Source organism: Chiloscyllium plagiosum, unplaced genomic scaffold (genome assembly GCF_037043375.1).
Source record: "Chiloscyllium plagiosum isolate Xiang-an unplaced genomic scaffold, Cpla_swu_hap1 HiC_scaffold_43, whole genome shotgun sequence".
Taxonomy (NCBI): Eukaryota; Metazoa; Chordata; class Chondrichthyes; order Orectolobiformes; family Hemiscylliidae; genus Chiloscyllium; species Chiloscyllium plagiosum.
The window spans coordinates 4,575,731-4,590,629 of record NW_028270181.1 but is presented as its reverse complement, the minus strand read 5'-3'; the positions used below and the strand labels follow the sequence as shown (position 1 = coordinate 4,590,629).

The following is a 14,899-nucleotide window of genomic DNA, read 5'->3' as shown; positions in this document are numbered from 1 at the left end:
GCTCATAGATGGCCCAGTGGAGAGGAACACCCAATAGTGTATGCATCAAGGACTTTGGCTAGTGCAGAGTATAAATATGCCTAGACATAGAAAGAGATTTGGCAGTCATATTTAGAGTCAGGAAGTTCCACCAATACCTTTACAGACAAAAATTTGGAATAATCGCAAACCCTTGCTAGGTCTACTTAGAGGACAAGGTTGTACACCCATAGTTTTACATTGAATTCTGCAGTGGGCTGTAATACTAAGTGCATATAATTACAAGTTATGATTTTGAGATGCTGGTGTTGGACTGGGGTGTACAAAGTTAAAAATCACACAACACCAGGTTATCGTCACCAGGTTTAATTGGAAGCACGAGCTTTCGCAGCGCTGCTCCTTCATCAGGTGGTTCATCACAACCACCTGATGAAGGAGCAGCACTCCGAAAACTAGTGCTTCCAATTAAACCTGTTGGACTATAACCTGGTGTTGTATGATTTTTTAACTAATTACAAGTTGGAACAGTATCTGGAAGGCCAAATAATGCACGAAGTTGCATTGAGTCAACACCTACTGGCAGATACGCTATCAGTGGTACGGCCACTGGAAGAGTCTGTAATTGTTTCAAATTTTCTGGACACACTTCCAGTCACAGCTGACAATATTAGACTTTGGATCCAGAAATATCGGGTCTTGGCAAAACTGAAACATCTGGTGGTGGATGGGGAAAGCAAAGGGCTGTCACAACCAGAATCGAAACCCCTTTGTACCTGGAGAGACTAGATCACAATTGAGGATGGCACATTATTATGGAGAGCAAGGGCAAATCTCCCAAGCAATGTTCACAGCCAGGTACTGGCTGAACTTCACCAGGGTCATCCAAAATGAAGATGTTGACAAGAAGTTATGTTTGGTGGCCAGGCGAGCCACAATTGGTGGGGCAGTGACAAGGGCAAAAAATTACCACCAGCAGCTCCCCCACATATGTGGGAACGGCTGGGCTCAATTACACATCCCCTATGCAGATCCTTTCATAGGCTCAATGTTCTTAGCCATTGTGGACTCCCATTCAAAGTGACTGGATGTGCGTAGTGTTTGCCCCTGAAATGTGGACGACAGTAAAATACTGGGTGCGTCTTTTGCAGTACACAGACTCTTGATAGTTTTGGTCACGGATAACGGGCAGTTATTTACAGTAGGGAATTTGAGTATTTCCTAAAGTCGAATGATATTCATCATATCAGGGCATTTTGTACCATCCATCATCCAATGGTCTGCCAGAAAGAGGAGGCTTTTTAAAAAATCTTTTACAAAACATTTATATATAAAGAAAAAAATGCCATTAAAACAGAAAAAGAAGTACAAAGAACAAGACCATAAGACAGTGCCATTGTTACGAAACAATCCACTATTCTACCAAATAAAATCTATCTACTTAACCAAAACTAAACTACAAACTTATTGAATAAATACTAGGTTAAATTACATTCAAGTTACTTAAATTAAATAATGTCTTACTACTTTATTCTGTCTTACTCATCACATCTCCACTGAGGCTCCAATCCCTGGGATTACCCCCTACAGTACCCATATTCTTTTCCTTCCAGTCTAGAAAGAGCAGGCTTAAAGAAGCAGCTTACAGATTGGTTACATACCAAACGGTTGCAGTTCCTATTTAATTATCAGACCACCCTTGCATCTACAGGGATAGCTCCAGCAAAGTTGTTGATGGGGAGAAGACCCCTCTTCAGGTTAAATCTGATCTTTCTGGACCGGGAAATGCGGGCGAAACCAGAGATAAAGAGAGGCAGTTTACTTCAGGTGACGAAGTTTGGTTCAGGAATGGCCCTGCATAGGTAAGAGGCATGGTCAACACGAGACCAGCTCCAGTGATGTATAAAGTTCGGGTAGGTGTGATGGTTCTGAACAAGCATGTGAATCATATGAAAGCTGTAAAAGCAAAATGGTGTGGGAGCAAAACATGCCTGGCTCCTGAGAACCTTGAGGAGAAAGTGAGGACTGCAGATGCTGGAGATCAGAGCTGAAAATGTGTTGCTGGAAAAGCGCAGCAGGTCAGGCAGCATCCAGGGAACAGGAGAATCGACGTTTCGGGCATAAGCCCTTCTTCAGGCTTATGCCCGAAACGTCGATTCTCCTGTTCCCTGGATGCTGTCTGACCTGCTGCGCTTTTCCAGCAACACATTTTCAGCACCTCAGAACCTTGGAAAGGCTGGCTGAACTTGTGGGGTCTCTGTCTCCTTCAAGTATTAAAGAGACCTCTGAATCTGAAATAGACATGGTGAAGAAGAGAATTAATTTCTTCCGAAATGCTCCGGGTTCTAGAGGCAAGCTACTGTACAGTACACACCGCCCATATCCAGGGCGTAGTTGAAGGAACCTTACCTGGTTCTAAAATGCCACAGGAGGAGCTACAAAAAGAACTGGTTGACCTACTTGGACTCAGAAGGGGAGGGATGTAGTGATTGTAATGAGGTTAGCCAGGCGGATCTCCAAGAATTTGAGTTCCCTGATTGGACCAGATTAACAGCCCCAATCAGGAAATCCTGGCTGATCGATAAGAAATGGAGTGTCACCCGGTACAGAGGAGGGAGGGCAGGTCTGAAGACCTCCTCATGGGTCTGCTCCTGGGCCTGACCAAACTGGCAATCAACAGGTCCAGGCAGCGGGCCGTGGAGGGGGTCGTTAGGGCCGACTGCCTGCCCCTCTTCCGCGGTTACGTTAGAGCCCGGGTGTCCTTGGAGAAGGAGCACTCGGTGTCCACCAACACCCTGGAGTTGTTCAGGGAGAGGTGGGCGCCGCAGGGAGTGGAGTGCATCATTTCTCCCTCCAATTCTATTTTGATTTAGTCCCTACCCTCCCCTTCACTGTTTTGATCACACAGCACTGTCCCTTGATGTGAAGGGCAGTGTTTGTCACTGGCCACCCGGGTGTTTTCCTATCTTCCTGGTGGTGGAATTTGAATAAAGATTCGTGCACTTTGTGTCTTTCACTGTGTCTCCCACCTGCACACACACACCATGGGTGCTGGGGATAAAATAAGAAAAAAAAGAAAAAAAGAAAAAAAAAAGAAATGGAGTGTCAGACATCCTGTCACTCTGAAAGCTGGCTCTACGGGAACTGGATCAGTGTCACGGACAATAAATGGTGACTTGGTGATGGGTTATCAACCTTTGTGGAGTTACTTCAGACTTTAGTGAGCCAGCTTTTTATTTTAATGACCGTTGAGAACGGTTCCATGGTTGACATCAGACTAGCTTTGAATTCCAGATTTTATTGAATTCAAATTTCACCACCTGTATGCTGGGATTTGAAAGCTGTCCACAAAAATTAGCACGTCATTGGACTTATAATTCACAGACATTACTACTGTGCCACCCACTCCCCGAATTTGAAAATGCATCTATTTTCAACAACCACTTCTTTGACAAGCCCATCAGGACATTGTGAATTTTATTCTAATAATTTTCAGTACCCTTTACCTGGTGAGAGTAACTAGTTTAACATCCTTGCTTTCTTTCACCTCTTGATTTGCAATAATTTCCAATATGTTACTACTTCTCCAATAGCGAAGACAGACACACACACACTGCTGTTCAATGCATCTGCCTTTCCCTTATTTTCCATTCGCGTGCGTGCGCGCACACACACACACGCATGCGGTCTCTTGCTTGCATACTCTCTGGCCGTCTGTCATTTTCTCCATCTATCTTTCACACTCTGTCTCTGTCTGTCTCTCTCTCGCTCTCGCTCTCTCTCTCTTCACTGTCTGCATAATGGATCTTTGTTCACTTTTCCTTTTTAAATACCTATAGAACATTAGCTACTATTTAATATTTTACATTAGCCATAAAGCTAACATTAGCTACGTTTGTTGTTTGCATGCTCTCTGAAATGAGAAAATGTATGATATACAAAAGGTATAGATGCTTGAAAATGTAAGGTCATTTAAGTGCAAAGAGGAGAGTAATATTCTCCCATTGTTTTCCCAAGCAGTGTAGTCTCATCTCTTTTCAAAGGCAATGATTGGCTAATATTTCCATAGTTAGCTGGGTATTGGTGGCCTTCTGCATGTCTAAAACACAACAGTTGCCTTTTGCTGAATTTTAACTGATGAATACCGCACAGCCATTTAAGTCCTGTTCTCATCTGACCCCTGTGCAAATCAGGTCCTAGTAGGAACCACCAAATTAATTGTTGCAACAACACCGAAATCTCAGCCTGAAAACATGTCCCAATCAATCTGTTGGTATTTTTTCTCGCCATAAACAATAGTCTTAATTACATTTGCCAACCCCAATCCCATATTTTCTTCAGATTAGGGATAGTGAATATCTCATGATATGCTTAGTACCTAGGAGAAATTTAGAGCTTTCGTATTTGTGGAACTAATCACAATACAAAGTGGTTATTTGTTTACTCTGCTTTGGAGAGTTTAAAAAACAATATTGATAAAATTTTAAGAATCTGTTTCTCTGCTGTATTTTTTTTAACCTCTATAGTGTTCAGTCCTTTCTCTCAAGAATAAGGAAGGCTGCTGTATAATAAATATTGTTATTTCTTGGTGTAGAGTCATAGAGATGTACAGCATGGAAACAGAGCGAAAAAGCAGCTTCCATTTTAAAAAAAAATCAGTTAAGATATCTCATTCCTGCATATTAGTCAGATGCTGTTTCAGCCATGTACAATTGTGAATTGTTCTAAATTACATTGACCAAAGCTTTGGTATAGTATGGTAATTACTGTAACAAGGCTACTGAAGGCAACTTTAAAGGCACTAGCAAAACATTTAATTTCCCCTGGGTTTTTCAATTGCTAGTTTTGTTCAGTGTTGCTACTTTTAATCTGGTGGGGACTCTTGGAAGCGTATATGAAATACCATAGTTAGATGTACAACATAACCATAGATTGTAGAGCTCTATAACATGAGAACAAGCTGACAATCTAATTGCTTTGTTTGACAAGTGCCAATTTCCTTCAGACAAAGTACTTAAACTTGACATGCATCAAAGTTCTTCAATATAAGACAGATACATCTGAATGTCCTCCAGACTTCTGCTGGTGAATTGAAATTCTCTCTGGATTTTATTTAGTCTAGCCAACCTTGTTAACCAGTCCTTTTGCGCATTAGAAGTGGACTTCAGAACCTGACTCAAATTCACAATGGAGCTACAGATCAATATCTATCAATGTTTGGTTTTGGACCAATGAATTTGTCATGGGGTGACTGCTTTACTTTGATTTAGTTTTATTTAGTAATTTCATTTTGAGTTGAAAGTAACTGGGGTGCCAGCAATTGGTCCCACGAAGGGCAAAGGCACTGAAGCCTGGAGCTAATATCTGTTCAATCTGGTGTCATGAACGATTTTTTTTCTACAGCCTACTTTGGTAGAATGTGCAATATACGTAGACACAACAATGCAATAATTTATGAGGAAATCGTACAATAATCAGTTTATAGGTAATGTTTTGAAGTTGCTACATCACATTTGAATTGTACAGTGTGCCTAATATTATACTATGCTTTCCAAGTATTTTCACTTGAGAAGTATCTGAGGTATGAACTAGTGGTTGACTGCTGTAGATTTATTTTAATCCTTCCCCAGGCAACCTTTGACCTTTGCATGCAAAATCACAGCTCGGTTTAGTTTTAGTGCCCTCCTTTCTGAGCCAGGTCCCTCAAAACATGACCCCCTGCTAATTACATGTCAGTTAAAGCTTTAGAAGCATTTTAAATGTAATTCCTAATCTCTTGGGTTTCAGCAGTTCCTTAGTGTGACTTTAACAACTGTTGCCTGGTGGTTGTTTCACAGATACAAAAACTGAGCAATATTTTTCCTGTATATCTGTCTTTCATTTGCACAAGAAAGCAATATGATTAATATAACATTCAGGTGTTTTACATTCCCATTGTGTGCTGGGATGTGACCAACTTGCAATTCTAATAGCTTTAGTGTTTTGTCCCAGATAATTAGGCTAAATGAGTTTTAATCTTCTACTTGCATGCAGATTGGCCACATGCTGGAAAAGCTTCCTTTATCCTTCAGATGGGTGACATGGCTGACTACTAAAATGCTGCATGTTCAGTTATCTTTTTTCACAAAACTATTTGTTTAGTTAAATTTAGTATCACCCGTGTTAAACTTGGGACCGTAAGTCAGGTGACTTTCATTCTGGAACATCTAGAAAAGTGATATTAATCGTTCTATGAAATCGAAAGGCATGTGTTGTTAGAGATTTCAAAAAAGTAATAACTACTGTATATTAAGTAGAGTTTTGAAAGAGTGACAATCAAATAGAGAATTGCTGTCCATCTAGCCAGCTGGTCGTATTTTCTCCTAAATATATATTTATTTTGTTAGTAAATCAATCAACCACTGGCTGGTCTAGTTGATCATAACTGATGCAACTTAGCTGAAGTAAATTTGTTTCTCACTTGTGCTTGTGCTATGCCCTCTCCCCACCATCACCACCACAAACTGTTCAGAGGAATGTGTGATAAAACTGTTGGGGTCAGTTTAACAATCCTGGTAGGATCTTCCCCTTAGCTTTTTTAATCTTCATAACATATTTTAAAATGTAGAAATGTAGCAACTAGCAATAGGAGTTGGCTTTGCAGTTTAATACATTCGTAGCTGATCATCAATACAAGGACCCTGTCCTGTTCTCTCCCATACCATTTGACCTCTTCAGCTGTATCTAGCTCTATCTTGAACATTCAGTGGTTTGGCCTCAACTGCTTTGTGGCAGAGAACTCTACAGGCTCACCACTCTCTTGGTGAATACATTTCTCCTTGTTTCACTCCTAAATGGCCCAACCCATATCCTTAAACCATGATCCCTGATTCTAGATTCCTTATCATCGGGAGCGTCCTTGCTGCGTTTACCTTGTCTAGGAGTTTTCTGTAGATCTCCCCCTTCCCCCATTCTTCTAAACTCATGAACAGAGACCTAAACAATCCAGTCTCTCTTCAAACTGCCATCCAGAAATCAGACTGGTAAGCCTTTATTGCACACACACTATAGCCAGAACATCCTTCTTCAGATAAGGAGAGCAAAACTGCATAGCAAACTCCAGAATTGCTCTTATCAAGCCCTTGTACGGTTGCAGCAAGGTATTCCTGCTTTGTACTTAAATCCTCTTGCAAAGAAGGCCAACGTACCATTTGCCGCCTTGGTGTATCTGCATGCTTACCTCCAGTAACAAAAACAGAAATTGCTATGAAAGCTCAGCAGGTCTGGCAGCATCTGTTGGGAGAAAACAGTTAACATTTTGAGTCTAGTGATCTTTCAGAACTATTTCATTTTGTTCTAGTTTTTACTTTGTGTACAAGGAAATCCAGATCTCATTGCATTTGCCCCATTCCCAATAATAATTTCCTTTCCTATTTTTGCTACAAAAGCGAATAATCTCACATTTACTTAATTTGCCATGCATTCATTAAAGTTTCACTCACTTAACTGTTCTGCTTTACATGTGGAAAAGATGGTACTGTTACCTGTTATGAATAGTGATGTGCATGTAATATGGAAGTGAAATTACAGGAATAGATCTTTTACTTGTAGGATGTGAGTGAACTTGTGGGTTTTCTTGATGATCTAATGACTTGCATGGTCATCACTGGTGCTGGCAACAAATGATTATATTTATTGAATTCAGTTTCACAACTCAGCATGGGACTCATTTCTCATGTTGCTGTGTGAGTTAGTTCAGGCTGTTTGGCTGGTTTGTGATGCAGAGTGGCGCTAGCAATGTGGGGTGTGTTCCTACACTGGCTAAATTCTTCATGAGGGACTGTCCTCCTAAATGTCTTCTCTGACCTAAGATGTGGTGGCCCTCAATTAAGCCACTGTTGGTCATCTCTGACTAATGACAGGGAATTCATATGGTCATGAACAGTTCTAAACAGTTAGCTAACAGTGAAGGAGAGTGCTATTGTGCATAGTGGTTTTGTCTCTGTCTGGGCCAGGAGGTCTGGATTCAAGTCCTATCTGCTCCAGTGGCATGTAATAGTATCTCTGAACAGGTTCATTAAGGAATATCTAACATACAGGACCTATTTTCTTTGTTTACTGCTGGACTTTATGCAATCTGCACTAAGGCCCTTTTCCTTGTTATGATCTATACCCTTAATGATATTTTTGCACATTCATCTTCTGCAGCTGTTACTTTGCATTTTTTCACATTAACCTATACATATCTTGTCAGAGGATATAGCAGGATACAGATCAGTTGGAGGCGTGTGCAGAAAAATAGTAGATGGAGTTTAATCCGGACAAATCGGGTTAATGAATTTTGGAAGGTCAAGTACAGGTGGAAATTATACAATGAATGGCAGAACCCTTCGGAGTATTGATATGCAGAGGGATCTTGGTGTGCATGTCCACAGATCACTAAAGGTGGCAGTACAGGTAGATAAAGCAGTAACAAATGATTTACGGCATGCTTGCCTTCATTGGAAGGGGCGTTGAGTATAAGGACAGACGAGTTAAGCTGTAGCTTTGTAGAACATTAATTAAACCGCACTTGGAATATTGCTTACGGTTCTGGTCACCACAGTCCCAGAAGGATGTGGATACTTTGGAGAGGGTACAGACATGTTTTGTCATGATGTTGTCTGGTATGGGGGATTTTAGCTATGAAGAAAAGTTGGTTAGACTGGGTTTGTTTTCACTGGAACGCAGGAGGTTGAGGGGCGATCTGATTTAAGTTTATAAGATGGTGAATGGCATGGATAAAGTGGAAAGTATGAGGCTTTTCCCCAGGGTGGAGGGGACATAGGTTTAAGGTGTGGGGAGGGGGGGGTTGCGGTTTGAAAGAGGTGTGCAAGGCAAATTGTTCACACGAAGGGTGGTGAGTGCCTGGAACGCATTACCAGAGGAGGTGGTGGATGCAAACACAATAGCAGCACTCAGGAAACATCTGGATGAATACATGAATGGAAAGGGAATAGAGGGATATAGATCCTGTAAATGAAGACGGTTTTAGGATGGAAGGGCAAAATGTGTTGTTGCAGGCTTGGAGGGCCAATGGACTTGTTCTTGTTCTGTATTGTTAATTAATTTTTGTTCGAGATGTTATTTAATCTAGTATCTCATTGTGTCCTAATTGCTCTCTAGCTAGTCAACTCTTTGTGTTGGTTACTCCCATAACATCGTCCCAGTTTTATTGTGGGGATGCAGTGGAGGACCGAGAGAAAGGCAGCTAACTACAAGGCATTATCAAGGCAGAAGAATCTTGAGACTCTGAATGAAGTTGCATTTCAGAAATTTTACATGACAATTCAACTGTGCTTTTCATTGTGTTTTCTTTTCATTATTTTTAATGATAGTGTTCGTGTAGCAAGTTTATCTCCGCCTTAAATATATGCAAGGAATCCTTTTCCCCAACAGCTGTCTGTGGTAGGGATTTGCAAAGACACTGAACTCTGAGAATAAATTCCTCCTTATCTTGGTCTTAAATTGGAGCCTCTTTATTCTAAGAGTAAGCCCTGTGATCCTTGAGTTTCCCATGAGGGGAAACATCATCTCAGCATTTACCTCATTAACCCCATAAGAATATGTTTCAATGAGATTGCCTTTCATTCTTCTAAACTGCAGAGAGTACAGTCCCAACCTGTTTAACGTTTGCTCATAAGACAGTCCCTCCATACAAGGGATCATCATAGTGAACCTTGTCTGAGCGGCCTCCAATGAAGTGATATCTGCCCTGAAATAAAGTGACCAAAACTGCTCTCAGCACTCCAGATGTGGTTTCACTGACACCTTGTACAGTTGCGGTAAGGCTTCCTTACTCTTACCTCTAAACCCTTTGAAATAAGGGCTAATGTTCCATTGGCCTTCCTGATAGCTGCTGCACCTATGTGCTATCGTTTTGCATTTCATGCACAAGTGCCCCCCGAGACCCTTTGTGTTGCAGCTTTCTTTTGATCTCTCTGCCAATAAATTCTGTGTGTGTGTTTCTCTCTCACTTCACCTGATGAAGGGGCTATGCTCTGAAAGCTTGTGATTTCAAATAAACTTGTTGGACGATAACCTGGTGTCGTGTGACTTCTGACCTTCTATGATATAACTAAGCCTGCTGCTGAATATTGATTGTAGTAATTTGCCACTGCCGAGGTCAGTCTGACTAGTTGGTATGATTTGGCTTATTCCTCACACTCTTTCTGAATAATGATCTATGTTTGCAGATCTCCAATCTTCTGGTACCTCTCTATCTGATGAGGATTAGAAAATGATCCTCAGAGCATCTGTATTTGCTTTTCTTGCTTCCTTTAACAATTTAGGAGACAATTTATCTGGTCCTGATGACTGATCTGCTTTTAAGGAGATCAGTTCCTCAGTACCTCCCTTCCCATTTGCCTACTTTTCAATTCCTTTGTTCACATAGCAAGGATGATGCTAACAATTAAAGAGACATCTTCTGCATCCATTAGCAAATTACTGTAGGCAACTCAGGCCAACCACTTTACTTAGTCATCTTCTTGCTGATAATGTACTGATTGGATGTTTCTTTATTTCATCAGCCTCTTTACCTTTTTATCATATCCTCTGCTTTCTAATTTTATATATTGCCTAAATGAGAGAGAAATGGAGTTCATTCTTTGAGTTGATCATTCATCACAGCTGGTTATTTTTAATGGTCATCATTAAATATCTTTAAAAATACATGTCTGTTGCCAATTAGTAACTGCAAATCACATTTGATAGTGTATCGACTTTGCCATTCCATTCAGTGGCAGAGTTTATTTCTCAAAGTGGAACAGGAGAGAGGAAGTATTACAGCGATGTTAAACTGCAATGTGAGCAGCAACATTATAGTTGTCCAGGCAACAACAACTTTCCTGACAGGGAGTCTTTGTTGGGACCATTTTGAGATGCCATGCCATGATAAAGTGCAATACGTATTGTTTTAAAAGTATTCTGAAAGAATCACATTAGTCAAAAGTTGACTTTGTTATCTGGTGCTGGAAAATGAACTGATGTGATCTAGTAGACTCTTCAAAATGAAGTCATTCATTCAGCTGCAATAGGATTAAGCAAATACAATAGCATGATATGTTTGGTGCCATCTGTCAAGTTGTATTTGCATTTCCAAAGCCATGATCATGCTGCTTTGAACAGCGAACTTCATTATAGTTTTTCATTGGTCAGGCTGTAAAGTTGTTTTAATTTCATGAATTTGCAGTCCATGGTTCACATAGTAAGTTATGTCTGAGCATGTGTACCAATGTTTCACATTGGTTTGTTGGAATGTGTAAAATTATTTATTTTACAAAAAAATTAGCATGAAAATGTCATGCTTTGATTGTTTTAGTACCTGATTCATGACTGGTTTATTTCACTTATGAAATTGGAGAACAATTTGACCAACAAGTGTTTGCTAGAAATTCTTGATTAGAAGTCTTTAAATAGTACTCAAGGTTATATGGCACAAAGCATGTAATGCCCACACTGCCATTCACAGAATCATGGCTGATTTGACTGCAGTGCCTTCTCTTCTGCTTCTGCATCATTACTTTTGGTAGCTCCCAGGAGTTAATCCTTGGCCTCTTTCTCTTACTCATCTATATACCCGTCGTCAGCAACAACATCTGAAGGCACAGTATTAGTTTTCATATGCATGCTGACAGCACACATCTCTAATGCCACTTTCCTCAACTTTTCCACTGTCGTTAAATTATCAGACTGCTTATGTGACAGCTAGCACTGGATGAGCAGAAGTTTTCTCCAGTTAAATATTGGCAAGATTGAAATCCTTGTTCCAAATGCATTCTGAGTTGATTAGATTAGATTCCCTACAGGCCCTTCAGCCCCACACCGATCCTCCGAAGAATCACCCACACCCTCTGACTAATGCACCAAACAACTATGGACAATTTGGCATAGCCAATTCACCTGACCTGCACATCTTTGGAATGTGGGAGGAAACCGGAGTACCTGGAGGAAACCCATGCAGACACAGGGAGAATGTGCAAACTCCACACAGTCGCCCAAGGATGGAATCGAATCTGGGATCCTGGTGTTGTGAGGCAGCAGTGCTAACCATTGAACCACCGTGCCCATTAAGCCAGAAATGCATTCTGAGTTACCTGTCCCCAATTAGAGTCTGAGATTAAGCCAATCTCTTCACACCCTTGGTATTACCTTTGATCTTGGGACGAGTTTCCAGTCCCATATTTGTGCTGCGCTTGAGATTGCCTATTTCCACTTTCAAGATTTTATCCTTGTTTTACTTCATCTGCTACTGAAACTATCATTTATGCATTTGTTATTCTGGATTCAACTATTGCAATGCACTTCTTGCTAGTCTCTCACCCTGTAAATTTAAGGTAATCCAAAACACACTCGCCTGGGTTTTCACTCTCAACAAGTCCTATTCCCCTTTGACTCTTGTGCTGCTGAGCCACATTGGCTCTTGGTCAAGCAGTATTTTAATTTTAAAATTCGGATTCATTTTTGCCAGATCCCTCTGTGATCTCTCCCCTTCTTTCATCTGTATTCACCTCCAACATTTCTGCGAGATCTGCTTGTTTAATTCTAGCGTCTTGAATTGCTCTGTATGTAATTTGTTCCAGTACCTTACAGACCGATTAGCCTAACCTCTGTTGTGGGTAAGATCCTGGAATCCATTGTGAAGGATGAGACTTCTGGGTAAAATAGGGCAAAGTCAGCATGATTTAATCAAGGGGAGGTCATGCCTGACAAATCTGTTGGAATTCTTTGAGGGAGTAACAGGTAGATTAGACCAAAGAACACCAATGGATGTTATCTACCTGGATTTCAGGAAGTTCTTGGACAAGGTGCTGCACAGGAGGCTACTAAGTAAGAGAAGGGCCTATGGTATCAGAGGCAAGGTGCTAGCATGGATCGAAGCTTGGCAGTCTGGCAGAAAGCAGAGAGTGGGGATAAAAGGGTCCTTCTCAGGATGGCAGCCCATGACAAGTATTCTGCAAGGTTCAGTGTTGGGACCACAACTTATCACTTTATACATTAACAGTCGAGATGAAGGAACTGAGGGCATTCTGGCAGAATACAATTGATACAAAAATAGGCAGGGGGCAGATAGCATTGAGGTGCAGGGAGGCTGCAGGTTAGGAGAGAGGGCAAAGAAATGGAATGCATCCATTTTGGTCAGAAGAATAGAAGTATGGGCTATTTTCTAAATGGGGAGAAAATTCAGAAGTCTGAAGTGCAAAGAGACTTGGGACTTGTAGTCCAGGATTCTCTCAAGTTAAACTTGCAGATTGACTCAATTTGAGACAAATGCAGTTATGGCATTTATTTTGAGAGGACTTGAATACAAAAGCAGGGATGTATTTCTGAGGCACTATAAGGCTCTGGTCAGACCATATTTGGAGTATTGTGTGCAGCTTTGGGCCCCATATCTCAGGAAGGATGTACTGGCTCTGGAGCGTGTTCAGAGGACGTTAATGAGAATGGTCCTAGGAATGAACAGCTTGAGGACTCTGGGTTTATACTCAGTGCAGTTTAGAAGGATGAGGGTGGATCTAATTGAAACATACAGAATGTTGAATGGCCTGGAGAGAGTAGATGTTGAGAAGATGTTTTCATTGGTAGGAGAGACAAAGACCTGAGGGCACAGCCTTAGAGTAAAGGGAAAACCTTTTAGAACGGATAAAAGGAGAAACCCCTTCAGCCAGAGAGTGGTGAATCTATGGAATTAATTGCCACAGAAGGCTATGGAGGCCAGGCTATTGATAATATTTAAGACTGAGAGAATTTCTTGAGGATCAAGGGTTGTGGGGAGAATGTGATTGAGAAACTTATCAACCGTGATTGAATGGTGGAGCAGACGTGATGGGCTAAATGGCCTAATTTCTGCTTCTATGTCTTATGGTCTTCTCGTCTCTGGCTTCAGTTGCCTGGTTCTGGAACAGCATTCCCTACACCTATGTTTCCTGACCTCACTCTCCTTTAACATACATCTTAAAGCCTACCTCTCTGCCAAAGGTTTTACTATCTGACCTAATATTTCCTCATGTGGCTTAGGAACATGCTATGTTTTATAACATTCCTGTGGAATGCCTTGGGATGTTTCATCATTTTTATTACTGCATTTAACATAAAGTTGTAATTGTTCAAAGGAATTGTTGAATTGTATAATTTTTCATTCTCTTGGTAGATTGTGCTTTATATTCATTCCCTTTCGTGTCTTTAGTAGCTAATTCAACAAGGTAAATACTTATCAAAGAAAAATGGAATTTTCAATATTACGTGCAACCAAGTTTGCATCTGCCCTATAACTGGAGCAAAGCTACAGTGGTGCAGCCAGGGGACAAATAGAGCATGAAACAAGGAAGAACATCATTCTGTTTTAGTTTCCTGGCATCTCTCATTCCAAATTTATGCTGCTTTTCACACTCTGGTATCAAGTAGCCATATTTAACATGTCACTGTATTTTACAGTATCTGCCTTGTTCGTAAAGGTTAGGAAGGTATGAATCATATCACTTTTGAAACCAATTTCATTCAAACGAAACACCTGCCTGTTATCTGTGATTTAAAAAAAGTAAATTGCAGCCATAGTGGGTGATATTCAGATTGAAGTCAGCAGAAAAACATATTTTGACTTTGTTTTAAGTTGGAGTTTGATCATGTATAGTTTCTTCACTGAACTACATAAAGTTGTGCAAAATGACAGACGGTCAAGTTTTGTGGGCAATTTATTTCAATTTTGAAGTGCACTGAAGCAATTGCTTTGCTGTAAACTGTTAAATCACCAGGAATGTTGTACACAGGTTGATGTGTTTGACCTTTGAGTTTGCAAGGTGTTTCTCATTGTTAGCTTCTTTGTCTTGCTGAACCTCTATTTTTCTGTGGTATTGAAAATTGATTTTAAGCATAGTGTATTATTCTGACAATACTGAAAAGGATT

The 14,899-nt window shown here is 40.6% G+C and overlaps 1 protein-coding gene across 6 annotated transcripts in view; it reads left to right on the top strand.

Annotated features, from left to right (window-relative positions):
• The window catches only part of gbf1 (golgi brefeldin A resistant guanine nucleotide exchange factor 1), a 264,652-nt gene that overhangs the window by 99,613 nt on the left and 150,140 nt on the right, over positions 1-14,899 (top strand). The gene's annotated exons all lie outside the window — the stretch shown is intronic.